Source organism: Protopterus annectens, chromosome 2.part1 (genome assembly GCF_019279795.1).
Source record: "Protopterus annectens isolate FY-2018-M chromosome 2.part1, PAN1.0, whole genome shotgun sequence".
Lineage (NCBI taxonomy): Eukaryota > Metazoa > Chordata > Ceratodontiformes > Protopteridae > Protopterus > Protopterus annectens.
Genome location: NC_056729.1, coordinates 461,289,476 through 461,304,580, shown reverse-complemented (window position 1 = coordinate 461,304,580; position 15,105 = coordinate 461,289,476).

Below are 15,105 nucleotides of genomic sequence, written 5' to 3'. Positions count from 1 at the left end.
ACCCATGTATGGCTGAGAGGTGTTAGTAATACTAGCATGAAAGACATTATTAGTAGTCACTTTTGAAAATAGCTGTGGGGGCTATTAAAAAAATATAACACGATGGTACAGAAATAAATAGTATAATGAATTTAGTGTGACATAACCTTATAATGATTAGACACACATGAGTGTTGGCATAGAGTGGTCAAGCCTGCGACAGTGCTGTATAATGAATCTTTGCAACCTTGATGACAATAGCCATGCCACTTGACTAACTGTGTTATAAGGGCTCATTTAACCCAAGAGAAGGTGACATGCAGGTGGGGGACCCAGTATTACATGTGGTCACATGCACATTGAAACAACCCTTAGCTGCTACATGGACATAACAGGCAACTCATCCAAGTGCACCATAGCAAAGTGCTAATTCATGTTATCATATAAACTGGGAGGAAATGGGGAAACAGGTCAAGCAGAAATGTGGAAGCACAAACAGAAGAACGTAAGAAAGGAAAGGGGAGGAAAACAGTTTTGTGGGTGTAGAACGTTATACTCTTTTATTGTGGGTAAAAATGCCAAAGTGTTGTTGTTATTGTTGTTGTTGTTGAAGAGGGGGTTAGAGGGGAAATATAACAAGGACAAAGAACAAGTAGGAAGGATGGTAGAGGCAGAGGTGCAGCTAGCTATTTTTGCACCCAGTGCCATCCCCTGATATGGTGCCTTCCTGAACATTAAATTGAGGAGGGAAAAAAAAGAAATGTAAAAAGCTCCTCTCCATGGACTTGAGGAGCAGAGGAGCAAAAGATAAAAAAAAGTTTCTATCCTTTTTAACTGTAGCAGACTGCTTGCTATAGTTATATTAAGCAGCTGTTACAGTTTATGAAACACACATTTACCATACTACCCTTACCCACCACTTAGCTTCTTTGCCTTTATCCATTTCACTATGCTCTGCTACCTACCAAATCTTTAACCCCTCATGTCTATCTTCCTCCCAGTTGTTATCTCATATCTCTGATCCACCTTTTACAAAACCATGAAATTATCTTGCCTCCCTTCCCTTATCCAGTAATTATGCATCTTTTGTACCCAGCATCTTGAGCAATGGCTTAACCATAGATGTCCCCCAACTATGTTTCTACTTCCAACATCCACCATTATTTATTATTTGTATCCTGCCTCTATATCCCAGAGAAAAGCATGGATGGAAGCAGTCATCTCCATTTCACCCCTTTTCTGTAACTCACTATATTCCTTACATGACTTTTCATTCTAACTGCAACCGTATAGGGCATAAACAACATGTCGTACTTGGACTAGACTTATCCTGTACTTGTTCTCCGACAGACTTCTGAGAGGTGATCTATGTCAGGCCTATAAACCGTCCTCTGATTCCACTGTGATGGGCCAGTTGCACATCTGCAAAACAAACAGCATAGGAATTACCTGATCTATGGTTCTAAATCTCATCTGCAACATAAATAGGACGTGTTGGAGGGATAGGTATGTGTTTCAGTGACTATTCCTTCTCTGGAGCAGACTTCCTATCCATGTGAAGCAGGCTTCTTCCCTAACCCAATTCAAGCATAACCTGGACCAGTGGATGGAAAATTTACCTCTGATCTGACACCTATGTCCCTATTAGACAAAGGCAGCCGTGAATGCTTGGCCACCCATGACCAAGCCTATATATACTCCTTAAAATAAGCAGAGGGTATCACAACTTGTCATGGGGAGCATGGCTAGGCTTATAAAAGGCCCCCTGTGGTCATTAGCTTATTAATTACCTATGAACCTCTCTCTCCTTAGGTTTTACTTACCTTAGGACCCTCCCTCCTTCTCTTCCCTCAGAATACAAATATGTCTTACATTTGCTGTTATCTCTTGATATTTTTCTCTTTTGGAAATGTGGGGCTATGCTTTCATATATACACATTCAGAGATAATGCAATCATTTGCAAAGCCTTATTCTCCACCAAAAAGACTTCATATTATTCCATTATTCCTGCAATTACCTATCACCAGAATTTCTCCACCTATCCTTTTCCATATCCTTGTCCTGGTTTCTACCACTTATTGGTATACTTTTATAACCAAGTTTTAAATTCATATCGTCCCCTTCACTATGATCACTACCACTGAATTCTTTAGATAAAATCTGAAACGCAACAATCTCAGAGACTATATAAAATATCCCATGCATCCAATAAAAATGTTCTAATCTCTGACAATGGCAGTGTACAGCCATCTGTAAACAGTTTAGTACTAATGCCCCAAACCTGTTAAATGAATTAATCCTTCCTGTACTTACCAAAACAACCTGTCACTAACAGAAATAGTAATGGGGTCGGAAAATATACTTGCTCATGCCTCCAACACCTTCTTTAACCAAGACACTACCACACAATAATGGGGACAGAAATCATACCTGGTCATACCCCAAAACACTTTCTCTAAACTAAATAATCCCAAATAATAATCGGGGTATAAATATCCATGCTCATACCTAGCACATGTTTTTCTAACTTAAATAATCTCACACAATAATAGTGACAGAAAATATACCTATTCATAGCCCAGCATGCTGTTTCTGACCTAGATAATCCCACATTTGCTAGCACACCAAAAGTAGGAGCCTTGCAAATCTTTCACCTCCACACATACTACTGCCTCAACCCCATTTCTTCTGAAACTTGACAAAAAACTTCAGTTAGCCATGTTATATTTTTATAACAGGCTCCCACATTTTCCCTTCTTGCATAGAATACAGTAACAGACACTGGTAGTACTTTGACTACTATCCATTCACAAACTATACCTGGTCAAATCTAGCCAGACAATCACAATTCCTAGCATGCTGCCATGACTCTGGCATATATGTTTGTGTACATATTAATCAAGGAAGTTGGTCTACAATTGGATGGGTCTTCTTTTCTTTCTACTCAGATAAAATACCACAGCTACAGTTTCTTTGCACAGTCATGGTTCTCTCTGTCTCCCCCCATAACTGCCATCAGCACCACTGTTAATTTGCTTGCTACAATAATGCCTTACAACATTGTGTTAATGTTATGGATATCGAGTTAGGCTGATATGCCACTCTTCAGTGACCTAATGATCTTTAGAGCCTTTTTCTCCTATCTCCTTATTCAACCAATTTCTCAGACCCTCAGGTAATGCCCAGTCCTTTCATCATATTCATTCACTTCAGCTCCCCCATTTTCCTGCCTAATGCCTCCTAATTCTCTCTTACAAAACTCTTCATTAAACATCCCAAATACCTACAAAATCCCACGTATGTCCTATACTCTCTTTCCTCCTTATCTTTCATTTCCAGAACTCTCTCCTTCTTCTCTCAAAATGTTCAGCTTCTTAGCCAGCATCTGTGCATCTATGTTCAGTCCCCCTCATACCTTTACTTCCAGTTTACTAGTTCTCTTCCTGCAAATGTCTGCCTTTAGCTATTCTTTCCTCAATGAGCTTCCATTCTCACCATGCCCTTCCTTCCAACTGACTTTATTATAGGTTCATAGGTTCATAGGTTGATACTAGGCTATCTGCCCTAGGGTATTTACAAGCCTAGCCAGCGTGTGTTTGGCTTTCACCACTCTTTTAGATTTGTAGACTGTGCTTATGAATAGTAGGTCACAGAATATTGTCCCTTTATGGTTAATTTATTTTGCCTCTGTCTAGCAGGGACCCAGAAGTGATCCCGGGGTTATACTTACGGTCTCCCATCCACTCGTCAAGATTTCTCTTGAAGAGGGTCAGTGAGGGGCTCTGCCAAACCTGGACTGGGATTTTGTTCCAGAGTGATGGGAGTTTCTGGGATATGAATCTGTCCCTCCAGCATGTCCTATTTATTTCCGTGCTCAGGTTTAAGTCTCTAGAATGTGTAGCTCTAAGGGATTTGGATTTCTTGAGATGGAGCATGTCCATTAAATCTGGGTTGGACATGGCTTTATAAGTCAGGCACAGGTCGCCTCTGAGTAGGCGGTAAGCAACTGAGTAGAGCCGGAATTTCTTTAGCCTGATTGCATAGGGCATCTGTTTGAGTCCCTTTATCTTCTTGGTGAGGTACTTTTGGGGTCTTTCCAGTTGCTGCAGGTGTCTGGTAAGGTACATCCCAAATGGGGCATTGTATTCAATTATGGGCCTGATGAGTGATGAATAGAGTGGTACAATAACCTCACTTGATCTAGATGTGAAACTTTTCATGATGAGGTGGGCTATATAGAAGGTCTTTCTGACCACTTTGGCAACATGGCTGTCAAAAGAGAGATTACTATCTACTTGGGTCCCCAAGTCCCTAATTACTTCCTCCGTACTTAGTGTGTTGCCTCCTATGTGGTAGTCTGTGGGCACTTTGTTTTTCCCAAAGGGGATGACAATGAATTTTTTTGCATTTAGCTTTAGGCCATGACTCTGGCACCTGTTATCTGTCTCTGTGAGACCCTTCTGGAGAGTGCTTGTGTCAGCCAGGGAGTCTATTATGGCACCTAGTTTGCAGTCATCTGCAAACTTCATAGTCCTCCTGTGTTTGCCTGTACCTCAGAGAAGTAAATACCGAACAAGAGAGGTCCCAGGACTGAGCCTTGTGGAACTCCAGTTGTAACTGGTTTAGAGTCTGACAAGGCTCCTGCAATTCTGACTGCGTGGGTTCTATCCCTGAACCAGTTTGCAACCCATCTTGTGACATAGGGGTTGATATTTAAGCTGGTGAGCTTATTTATGATACCAGAGTGGGGTATTGTGTCGAAGGCTTTTGCGAGGTCCAGGTAGGCTGTGTGGATCACTTTCCCTCCGTCTATGGCCCTGGTAACTGTTTCAAAGAAGTCGACCAGGTTCAAGAGGCAAGACCTGCCCTTAACAAAGCTGAACTGGGTAGGATCCAGTGTCTGAAGGTTACCGATATCATTGTTTATGAGTTCTATGATGATACGCTCCATAGCTTTGCAGACTAGGCTAGTCAGGCTTATAGGGCGATAGCTACCAGGGTCTGTTGTGGCACCTCCCTTGTGGAGCGGGACCACTGTTGCTGTACGCCATTCCTTGGGTGCATATCCTGTGGTAAGGCTGAGGTTGAACAGGAACTTTAGGCGAGGGTTTAGCTCATCTTGTAGCTCGTGTAGGATGCTTCCCGGAACACCGTCTGGTCCCATTGATGCTGTGTTTTTTGCTTTGGAGAGGGCATCTCTCACCTGATCATCTGTGATGTCTGGGAGGTTACACTCTGTTGGGATGGAGATTTGCTCTTTTGGGGGGATGGGGGGAGAAATTTGCACTGAATCTGTCTGCCAGGATGTTGGCAATGTCTGTTGGTTCAGTGTATTTTTTGTCATTTTGCACTAACGGAGCATATCTGGGAGTTGCTGCCCAGGTTCATGACATAACTAAAGAATGCCTTGTGGTTGTCCTTAGCATCTTGTGCAATTTTTCTTTCGAAGCTGGCCTTAGATGATTTTATTAGGGATCGTAGCTTCTTGCTGGTACTGATCAGAGTTGCCTTCCCTTTTTGGGATCTTGCTCTATCATGTAGTAGCTTCCTCCTTTTGTAGTACAGCTTATTTATGGCCGGGGTCAACCAGACAGGTCTCCTGCCCCTGAAGGAGTGAGTCTTGGTTTTATATGGGATGGCACAATCCATGCATTCCTGCAGGTGTCCATAGAATGCATTTGCAAAGGATTCTGCGGTTTGAGCCGTGTTTTCCACTGGCCCAGGGGCTTTGAAGGTTTCCACCTCAGTTTTGAGAAGTGTGAAGTTTTCTTTTGAGAAGTTCTTCACCGTGGTTACCTTGGCTGGGGATAGGGACAGGATATGGATGTCCAGTGAGATTAATTTGTGGTCTGATTTTACCAGTGAGGGGTATACCTCTGGTGTGGAACATAGCGTCCCTATGTTTGTGATGACCAGATCCAATATGTCATCCCCTCTAGTGGGGGTATTGACCAGTTGTTCCATAGCATATGAGTTTATAAACTCTAGGAACCTTTGGGCAAGGGTGTGTGGGCTTGAGTAGTTTACCCAGTCAATGTTTGGGTAGTTGAAGTCACCCGATATGATGGTGTTTGGAGAGACTTTCATGTTCTCCAGTGTTTTCAGGAAGGCAGAGTGGGGTTCCTGAGTTTGAGAGGGTGGTCTGTAGCAGACTATAAACTGAAATGCAGTTTTGCCCACTGTTAGCTGCACGTGGATGGTTTCCGTTGCTTTGTGCAGTGCTACTAACCTGGAGGTGTGGGTATTTTTGATATATATGGATACTCCCCTCCTTTTGTGGTTCAGTCCGAGCTTTATGGCTGGAACGCATGGTATGAAGTATAACCTGGTAGTGCTGGGGGTGCTCTCTGGAGCCTTGAACCAGGTCTCTGTTACTGCACAGACATCGATGTTCTCCATACTGAGGAGAGTCTCGAGTGCTTGCATTTTGAGGTTTAGACTTCTGGCGTTGAGTAGCATTACACTTAGTTTCTTTTTCTCTGTATTTTCTATGGAGGTGGGTTTGTCTTTTGAGCCTTGCCTAAAAAAGGCACTATGGGGGTGGCAAGAGCCTTAGCCAGTATTCGAAAGCCCAGGGGTGACATGTGCAAGCCGTCCCTAGCAAAGCAGCGTGGCTTGTCGAGCATGTCATCCCAGGCTGACAGACACTGGATCCCCTTTGAGTGACACCAATATTTTAACCAACTGTTAAAATTTGACATTTTTTCTTTATACTGTGGCATCATTCTTGGTGAGGGTAAGATGCTACTCAAGGTCAGGGTCATACCAGTCTGGGCTACATGATCAGAGAGCTCCTCTATGTCTCTTTTCATGTAGTCCAGGGAGGTACATCTCAGGTCACTCACACCTGCATGGACAATGACGGAGTCATATTTGTACTTGCTATGGAGTGACCTGAGTGCGTGTGTTATGTGGCGGATCCTGGCACCCGACAGACAACTTACAGTGACCTTCTCCTTGTTCAGCCTGCTGAGTGGGACGTCAGTTTGTCTGACTATAGAGTCACCTATTACAAGTGTATTTGGTGTGTTGTTTAGCCTTATGGGCTGGGACTGTGTGGCACACTGAGTTTGTGGACTATGTGATACGTGGGTATTGTTGTGTGATGGCAGTTGTTTGGTGGTATGCTTTGGAGGTCTCTGTTGCTTAGGCAGGTTTTTATTTAGAGCCTCCGAGTATGTTTTTGTGTGTTTATGTGTTTGGTCTGTTTTTTCTATAGATCTATGTGAGACTGGATTTGTGATGTGTGCAGTTACCTTCTTCTCCTGATTGACTGTGCTAGTCATGGTTTGAGAGAGCTCAGCCTCCAGTTTGGCAATATAGTTGCATCTCTCACATATATTTGAGCTTTTTTGGAGGAGAAGAGGGTTGTCTGTGTACATAAGACAGCTGTAACACTGCCTTAAGATTCTCATATTTACCAACTGGACTGGAGAGTACACAAAAAACTGTCCTTTGGACATGTCAGGATATTTGTGATTTCTACTTTTGACTGTTTTAGGAGGATTTAGAAGAGTATAAGAGAGGATTTAGTGCTTCATTCCTTCTAAGTTTGGATTTAGAAGAGTATAAGAGATTTGGTGCTTTAATTTCTTCTTAAGTGCAGGTGGGAAGCTTATAAAGTGAGAATAGAGTGCTTCTTTAGAGATAGTGTGAATAGAGTGCTTCTTTAGTGTGAATAGAGTGCTTCTTTTAGAGATACAGACCAGTTCCAAGGGAAAAAATGAAGAGCAGACTTTGTGGAGCCGGTAATAGTCTAAACCTGTTTAGGCGGCGCTGCCCGATGCTGCGCTATGTGCAAAATGTTTTGCGCTAAAGCGGGTTTTTAAACAGGGGACTTGAAAGAGCTAGGAAATGGCCCAAAACGGCCAATAAACAACAAGATCTTGTGCTGAGGTCACTCCTCCAGGGACAGATAGGCTGCTCAAAGCTCCCCATTCCCACTGGTGAACAAAGAAGCATCCTTCTATCCAAGTAAGGAAATGGGCAACACAGGAACTATTCAAAAGTCCAGAATACAGCAAATCTGTATTAGGGACTATTCTAGCTCAGGAAAGGGGGGAAAACAAGGATATTTTTTTTGTTTTTTTCTTTTTTTCAACAGGCAACAGGAAAAATGCACAGAAAAACTTTACACAGGCTAGCGCACTTGAGTGGGCAGCCTCAACAGTTAAATCAACAACAAGACAAACTTAAAAGTGCAGGTATTGAATAAAATGCAAAAACAAGCTTAAATCTAGCAAAATAGCAGTTATTACTCGCTTTTCGGCAAGAACAGACAGTCGCAAAAGTAAGGGCAGAAAAAGGTACTTAAAGTCTGGTAGCAGTCACTCTTTTTCATTCCTCTGCAGCTAGCACCACTCTGCAGGACCACGAGGGGCTTGCTGAGTCAGAAACATCTCCTTTTATCTGTACTCCTGCTTCTCCAGCCACTTGCCATGCCATAATTCTTCTTCCTCTTCACATCACCTTCAGTCCGTCTCCCAGCTATGCCCTATATTAATACTTCTCTCAACAACTCCTGCGTCCATCTTATCACCTTTGATCCTCCATTCCTTGTATTTCCTCCTCCAATGTACAGTAACCACCTTATCAACCAAAAAAACAGTCTAGCTGATTCACTTACTGTTTGTCATTTCTAAAAAAAGCGTAATCCCTAGCATCTCGTCACCATTCACAAAGCCATCCTTTTCTATTCTTCTGTTTCCTAGCTTTCTCTGCCCTTTCTGACAAAACTCCATGACAACAAACATTCTTTCATTTGTTAAATCTAAAATTATGCTACATTGTCTATTACATCCTTGTCTCCTCCTTTCTCACTCTACCCAGATGCTGGAAGATTCCCTAAAAATACTTTCCTTCAGCTCTGTTGGGTGTATAAAATGAACTTCATCAATATCCATAATTCCTTACCCTAAGTATCACCTGCCTCCCCCACTTTCCAGTGTTTTATTTTCCTCATTTAAGTACTTTACTCACTAATGTTGCCACTCAGATCTGCCTAAGCCCACCACAATCTGCCATCATAACATCATATCTTCTCAGCCCCAGCTTGCTCAAATCCCTTACAATTTGCTCTCCAGAAAAAGGAAACAACCTTTCCCCAGCCTGTCTCTGTCTGTCCAATATACAAACCAATTTAATAACAATATTAACCTCCTACCCCCAGTACGTTCCACTGATATCCTGCCTTTCTGGAAACATTTGCCTACCACCAACCCTTGACTCCCATCTATCCCACTTCCAAATGTTTCCTGGACAATGAACCCTCTGGAGTTAGGCCTCAAATATCCTTAGGCAATTCTCAAAGGAGCGCCAGTACTTCCATAATGTATGCCTAGTGGTACTTACACTTCCAGCACCCTTCCAACAGGTACAGTCATAGTTTTTTGCCTCTTGGTCTATCTTACATTTCTGTCTCAACCACTTACCCTATACCTATCATCCACAAATCTACAGGTCCTTTGCTTAATCATTAAGAGTTAGTACCTAAATACCTCATCTCCCCTCTCTTTACCACATCTGTTCTCCTTCACCTCATTCACCTTAGTCATGTTCTCCAGCATATACTAACACTTCATTGTTTTCATCTACATAACCCCTTAACTATGAACTTATTTTAATCCCTTCATTAACTTGTCTCCTGAAACCTTGATCTTCTTGTCTCCTACCCTGTATCATTTGCCTTTTGCAATCCATACATAATTTTTTGCAGTCTAATCTGTACCATTGGATTTAACCCCTCCCCCAAAGGAAATTGGGCAATTCATTCTTATCAAAATACATTTCTGCCGACACACAGGAAAACCCCAATTTAATTTTTTTTTTTGCAGGAGGCAAGTCTGTCAGTGCCTGTATGTGAAGGACTTTACACCCACACTCTCTTTTTTATATATACTACGCTTGGGCAAAGCAGAGATATAGGGGTAAGAGTGAAACATGGCTCACACAACTATGATCTCACAGTGAAGACAATATGTATGCAAAGCTTATGGGAGTTTAATATTTGACCAGTTTGACTCATTTGGTTTCCTAGGAAGAAGATACTCTTCATAGGCTCATTGTTCTTCCGACGTTCTGCATTTAACTTTCATCCTAATCACATGGCACTCCCAGTGCCACAAACATCCTTTATCATATACCCCCCCTTCACTTCTAATGCCTTCCTAGCTATTCTTATTTATTTTTTTGACATTTGATTACTGGGAAAGTCTAGGTAGGAGCCGTTTTCAGTTCAGGCATGGGGAGAAAATCTCCATAGTATTACAAAATATTTCAAGAACAATAATTTTGCAATCTTCAAAAATTATACAAGAAATCTACAGTTTAAACAATTATATAAAATTATACATAATATGAAAACATTGGTTAATAATAGATATAACTTATATGACAGTGATTTCTTATTTAGAGAAATTTCAGCCAGTTTATAGAGAAATCAAAGGTAAGTTACTATAATACAAACAGGAATTGCAACATGAAGTGAGAGAAAAGCAGGCTTATGGTATATTTAGAGAGAAATACATTGAAATAAGAAAGTGAGTGAAGAAGGGAGAGTAAGGAGGTGTAAGGTATGAACAGGTACTTGTTCACATTAAGGGATAGAGTTTATCCTGATGTTGAGCAAGAACAGAGCCAGCTTTTGGCTAGGAAGTCTTTCAGAATGTTTTAAAGGATGAGAGGGCTTCTCTTTTGCTATTACTTCTCTCTCTGTACTCTTCTAGCAGCCACTTCTTTTCACTACAGCTAATACCTACTTAATCCCCATATAACCGTGCAACCCTTTATAGAGCCTTCACCTGTCTATTGATCCCATGCATACCACGATCCCCATAATAATATACTTTGTTTTTCTTGCAAAGGATATATATGATGTGATAAAATGTCTGCAATACGCATTGTACATCTTTATATGCATGTTGACTTTTGCATGATAATCTCTATCCTTCTCAGCTTGACAGTGATTAATTCCCCACTAAATTAAATAATATTAAATCAAAAATGTCTGCAGAAGAAGTAGTGGCCCAGTGATGTACCCTGGCAACTACAGGCCCATTTGTTTCACTGGCAACATATGTAAAACTATGGAAGTTTTTATCTTAGATCTCAATAAACTTGAACATTGAAAATTCCTTAACCATGGACCCTCATAAATTTGGCTTTGAACAGTCAGGTCCTGCCTCTTTAAATTTGATTATTTATTATTATTATTATTATTATTATTATTATTATTATTGTCATTATTATTATTTTTTTTTAAAAGTCATTCAAGCAATGGATAGCGGTTGTACAGTACATAAAGCACATATGAGCATTCCAAAGATTTTAACACTGATCCACTTGCTGCCATTGCTAAGAGCCTTGCAACTCCATTTAGAAATCCGTATGCTTTACTAGGAATAGCTAACTGGTTGTTTGATAGAACCCAAATGTTTAAAATTGCAGGTGCTACTTTTGAAAACAAAACCATTACTAGTGGTATACACACGGCACATTGCTGTCTCTCAGCTATTTGGCATGCCTTTCTCAGACGTTCAAGCAACACTCATGGGCAGTAGTTATCAGTTTGCAGACAACTGAAGAGTGAGTGTTCTTATTTCTTTCTCCACTGGATTGCAATCAGTTCACCATGGGTTAGACTCTATTAACAACCGGTGCAAGGACAATGGATTTTGACTGCTTGTCAAGAAATGTAGTATAGTTCATTTTGGTAAACAAAACATTTCCACACCATACCTTATATGTGACACTTCCCTCCAATCAAACAATATTTAAGGGATCTAGACATTCTTATTCACAATCGTTCATCTTTTAGCCATCACAGTGATTGGTAGTCACAAATTTACTTCAGGACTGACAGTTATGGCCCTTCTACAGAAAGTGCATCTTGAGGGAGGGTGCTTAGAAAGCATGAATGCTCTAGCAGTTTGCCCAGAGGGTTATGTTTATCACTGCTTAACAGGCAGCTTCCTGTGGTCTAAGGTTTGACTCCCCTAACCTCCATTTGCCTACTGTGTAATTCTAAGCAATTAACTTAACAAGATAATCCTCTGAAAATTGGGCTAATCTTGTCAATGACCTCCTTGACTACATGTCTAGTAACTTCTTATGAAGAGTATACAGATGCCAGTGTGTACCTTTGTCTGGCAATAAGTACAAATAATTAAAGCAATGATCTATAAGTGAGCTGCTTTCTGTAGTCCAAGGTTTAGCTGCTTTCTTCAGTCCAAGGTTTGATTCCCTCAGCCTTCATTTGCCTTCTATGTGATTCTGAACAGGTTATTTAACCATACAGTGCTCAGGGGCAAATGGGAAGCCAGGCAAGTCTTCCCAATAGTCTCCTTGACTGTATCATACCTATCTATGATCCTAACTCATTGGCCCTAGAATATTCATGGTTCTAAGAATTTTGTCACTGTAGTAATTCAGAAAGCCTTGTATGTGGTCCATCAATTTTCCAAAGGCATCTCCTCTAGATCTAAATAAGTCGTAGTTCCTCTTTGCGCATCTCTTTTCAGACTAATTATTGAATGCAATGCTCATTTTAGTATCCATTTGCCTAAACATATTGTTCAGATTGCAAGACCTCAGAGATTCCTGAGTTTAGTGGCTAAAAAATGGAACTCTTTCCCCACTAGCATCCAAAACACATCGTCCAAAGCCTCTTTCAAAGACCTCATCAGGCAACATCTCAAGCAAAGTTGGCAGTGCCATGATTGCTCCCCAGGCTAGTGAAAGCGGATAAGGTACACACACTAAACCTAGAGTACTTGATAATAGTTTTCAATCTTACTCACAAACACTGGCTAATCTACAATGTATGTACTGTACCTGTGTACTATGTATGTGTTCTGCCTATGTTCCAAATTTCAGCTGTACACCACAAATCTATTAATTACCTTTATTTTTAAATTAATATTTTGTTGTTTGTTCTCTCCAATGTAACTGTTGATGTGCTGCATACCACTGTAAAACGTCTTTTGTAATTTGTGTGTATACTGATCGTGTCTAAGTAACTAAATGTATCTGTAATTTTTCTATGTGGAGCTTTTCTCCCCGAGCCTCTGCTGAAAAAGGGCCTTTTCGGCTCAGTCAGACACCCCCAGTTAACAAATGTAAAATAAATAAAATAAAATAAAAAGATCAGTTGCATCAAGATGCATGGCTATTTGGGTGGATGTTTTAGCACTCTTTCTGTAGTTAACTTTTTATAGACTTCTTTATCATTATCTGCATTTTGAATCATAAAAAAAATGTAATATTTCTTGCCCTCCTATTCTTTATGCACAGCAATAATTTGCCAGCTACACAGTTAAAGGTTCTAAATGTTCTTTGATAATTAAATAAGATACATTTTCACAGTAGTCATATCCCAACATATCCCCCACTTCTGGAACAAACTTCCTTAGCATGTGAAGCAGAGTGGTACCCGTGCCACCTTAAAGCTAGTCCTTGATAAGGGGGTGGGGTGTAGCTTCATATTCTCTCCCTCAGTCTGTCCAGTTTAATTCCTTCAAGACTTTTGGGTTTCTAATACCATGGCTGGAATAGACCCCAGTTTGCCTTGTGCTGCCCCTAATGAGGCTAAAGAGAGCTTTTGAATAGGAGTTATTGGCTAGGCTTGTAACGGTCTGTAGACTGACTGTCTAGTACTAACATAGGAACCTATGGAATAGTCGTACATCACATGTTCTTCTCCTCCTCACTTTGTATGATGACCTTTCATCCTCCTCTGGAACTGCACTTTGATTTATTCTCATGCTAAGGACATCTTAAGGGAATGAAAAGATAAATAAGCACAAAAACATAACAAATGTATGTTTTATTTGTTTTCCCATTGCTCTGTCTTCTGCAGTTTTAGGTCAATGACCTTTTTACCTCCATTAGTCTTTTAGCAGTAGCACCTAATAAACTACACAGCAATACATAGATAGATAGAATTATAAATAGAGAGACAGATAGATTAGATAGCTAGATAGATAGATACGTACATAGATAGATGGCTAGAGAGATAGATAGATACATAGATAGATACATACATACATACGCTGATACATGCATACATAGATAGATACATAGATAGATATACAGATAGACAGATAGATAAGAGATATATAATAACATACACACTGCAGTTTTCCACAACTTATATTTAATGGGTTTGTACTCGCCCTGGGTAATGACACTGGTACAATTACCTATAAAACACTTTCTGATTCTGCTTGTTAGTTCAAAGACAAATGAGCAGTTGCATGTTTTAATGACATAATTTGTTTTCATATTGTTGTTTATGCTACATTTAAAATGAATAACAATACAACTTTAATACAGAACTGCATATTCCTTGTATACACAAAGTCATAACAACACTTCAGCTGTGAGAATTAGGGTTTATCTGTCATGGCTGAACAATATTGGGGTAAGCATATTCATAGGCTAAATGGGCTTATGTCCCTACATGTTGGGTGTGGGGTGCAGCATATTAAGGTAATAATAATAATAAAACAATCCCTGTAATAGGAAGTATGAATTTGCATTGTAATGCATCAATCTCATGTTAGACCCAGTGGGTCATGTAAGGCTTCAGCATCTGAGATTGAAGAGAGACAAAAATAACAGCTAATGCTCAGCTGTACATGGACAAAAATGTTTTTCTTTTTAAAAAAAAAGATTATTTTTTTCTGAGAAATAAGTATTACCTTAAATTCACATTTCATAATTACACACAAATGGCTTGATTCAGGTATACATAGTTTGTCAGCTAGAAAATATGTCAAAAGATATATATATATATATATATATATATATATATATATATATACACACACACACACACACACACACACACACACACACACACACACACACACACACACACACACACACATATAGTAGATTTGTTGTCAACCAATAACACACACAAAAAATATAACAATCAAATAATTATGTAAGCCTTTTAGTGGTATTTAGTAATATAAGACCTTGTTTCTGACAGTGACATTTTCCCATGAGTTTTACCAAACAAACATTGTGACTCTCAGTTACAGAATACACATAAATCTTGAGTTACATTTTTGTAAAGTGTGTCACTGCATATGAGAATAAAGCTGAGAATCATAAAGATG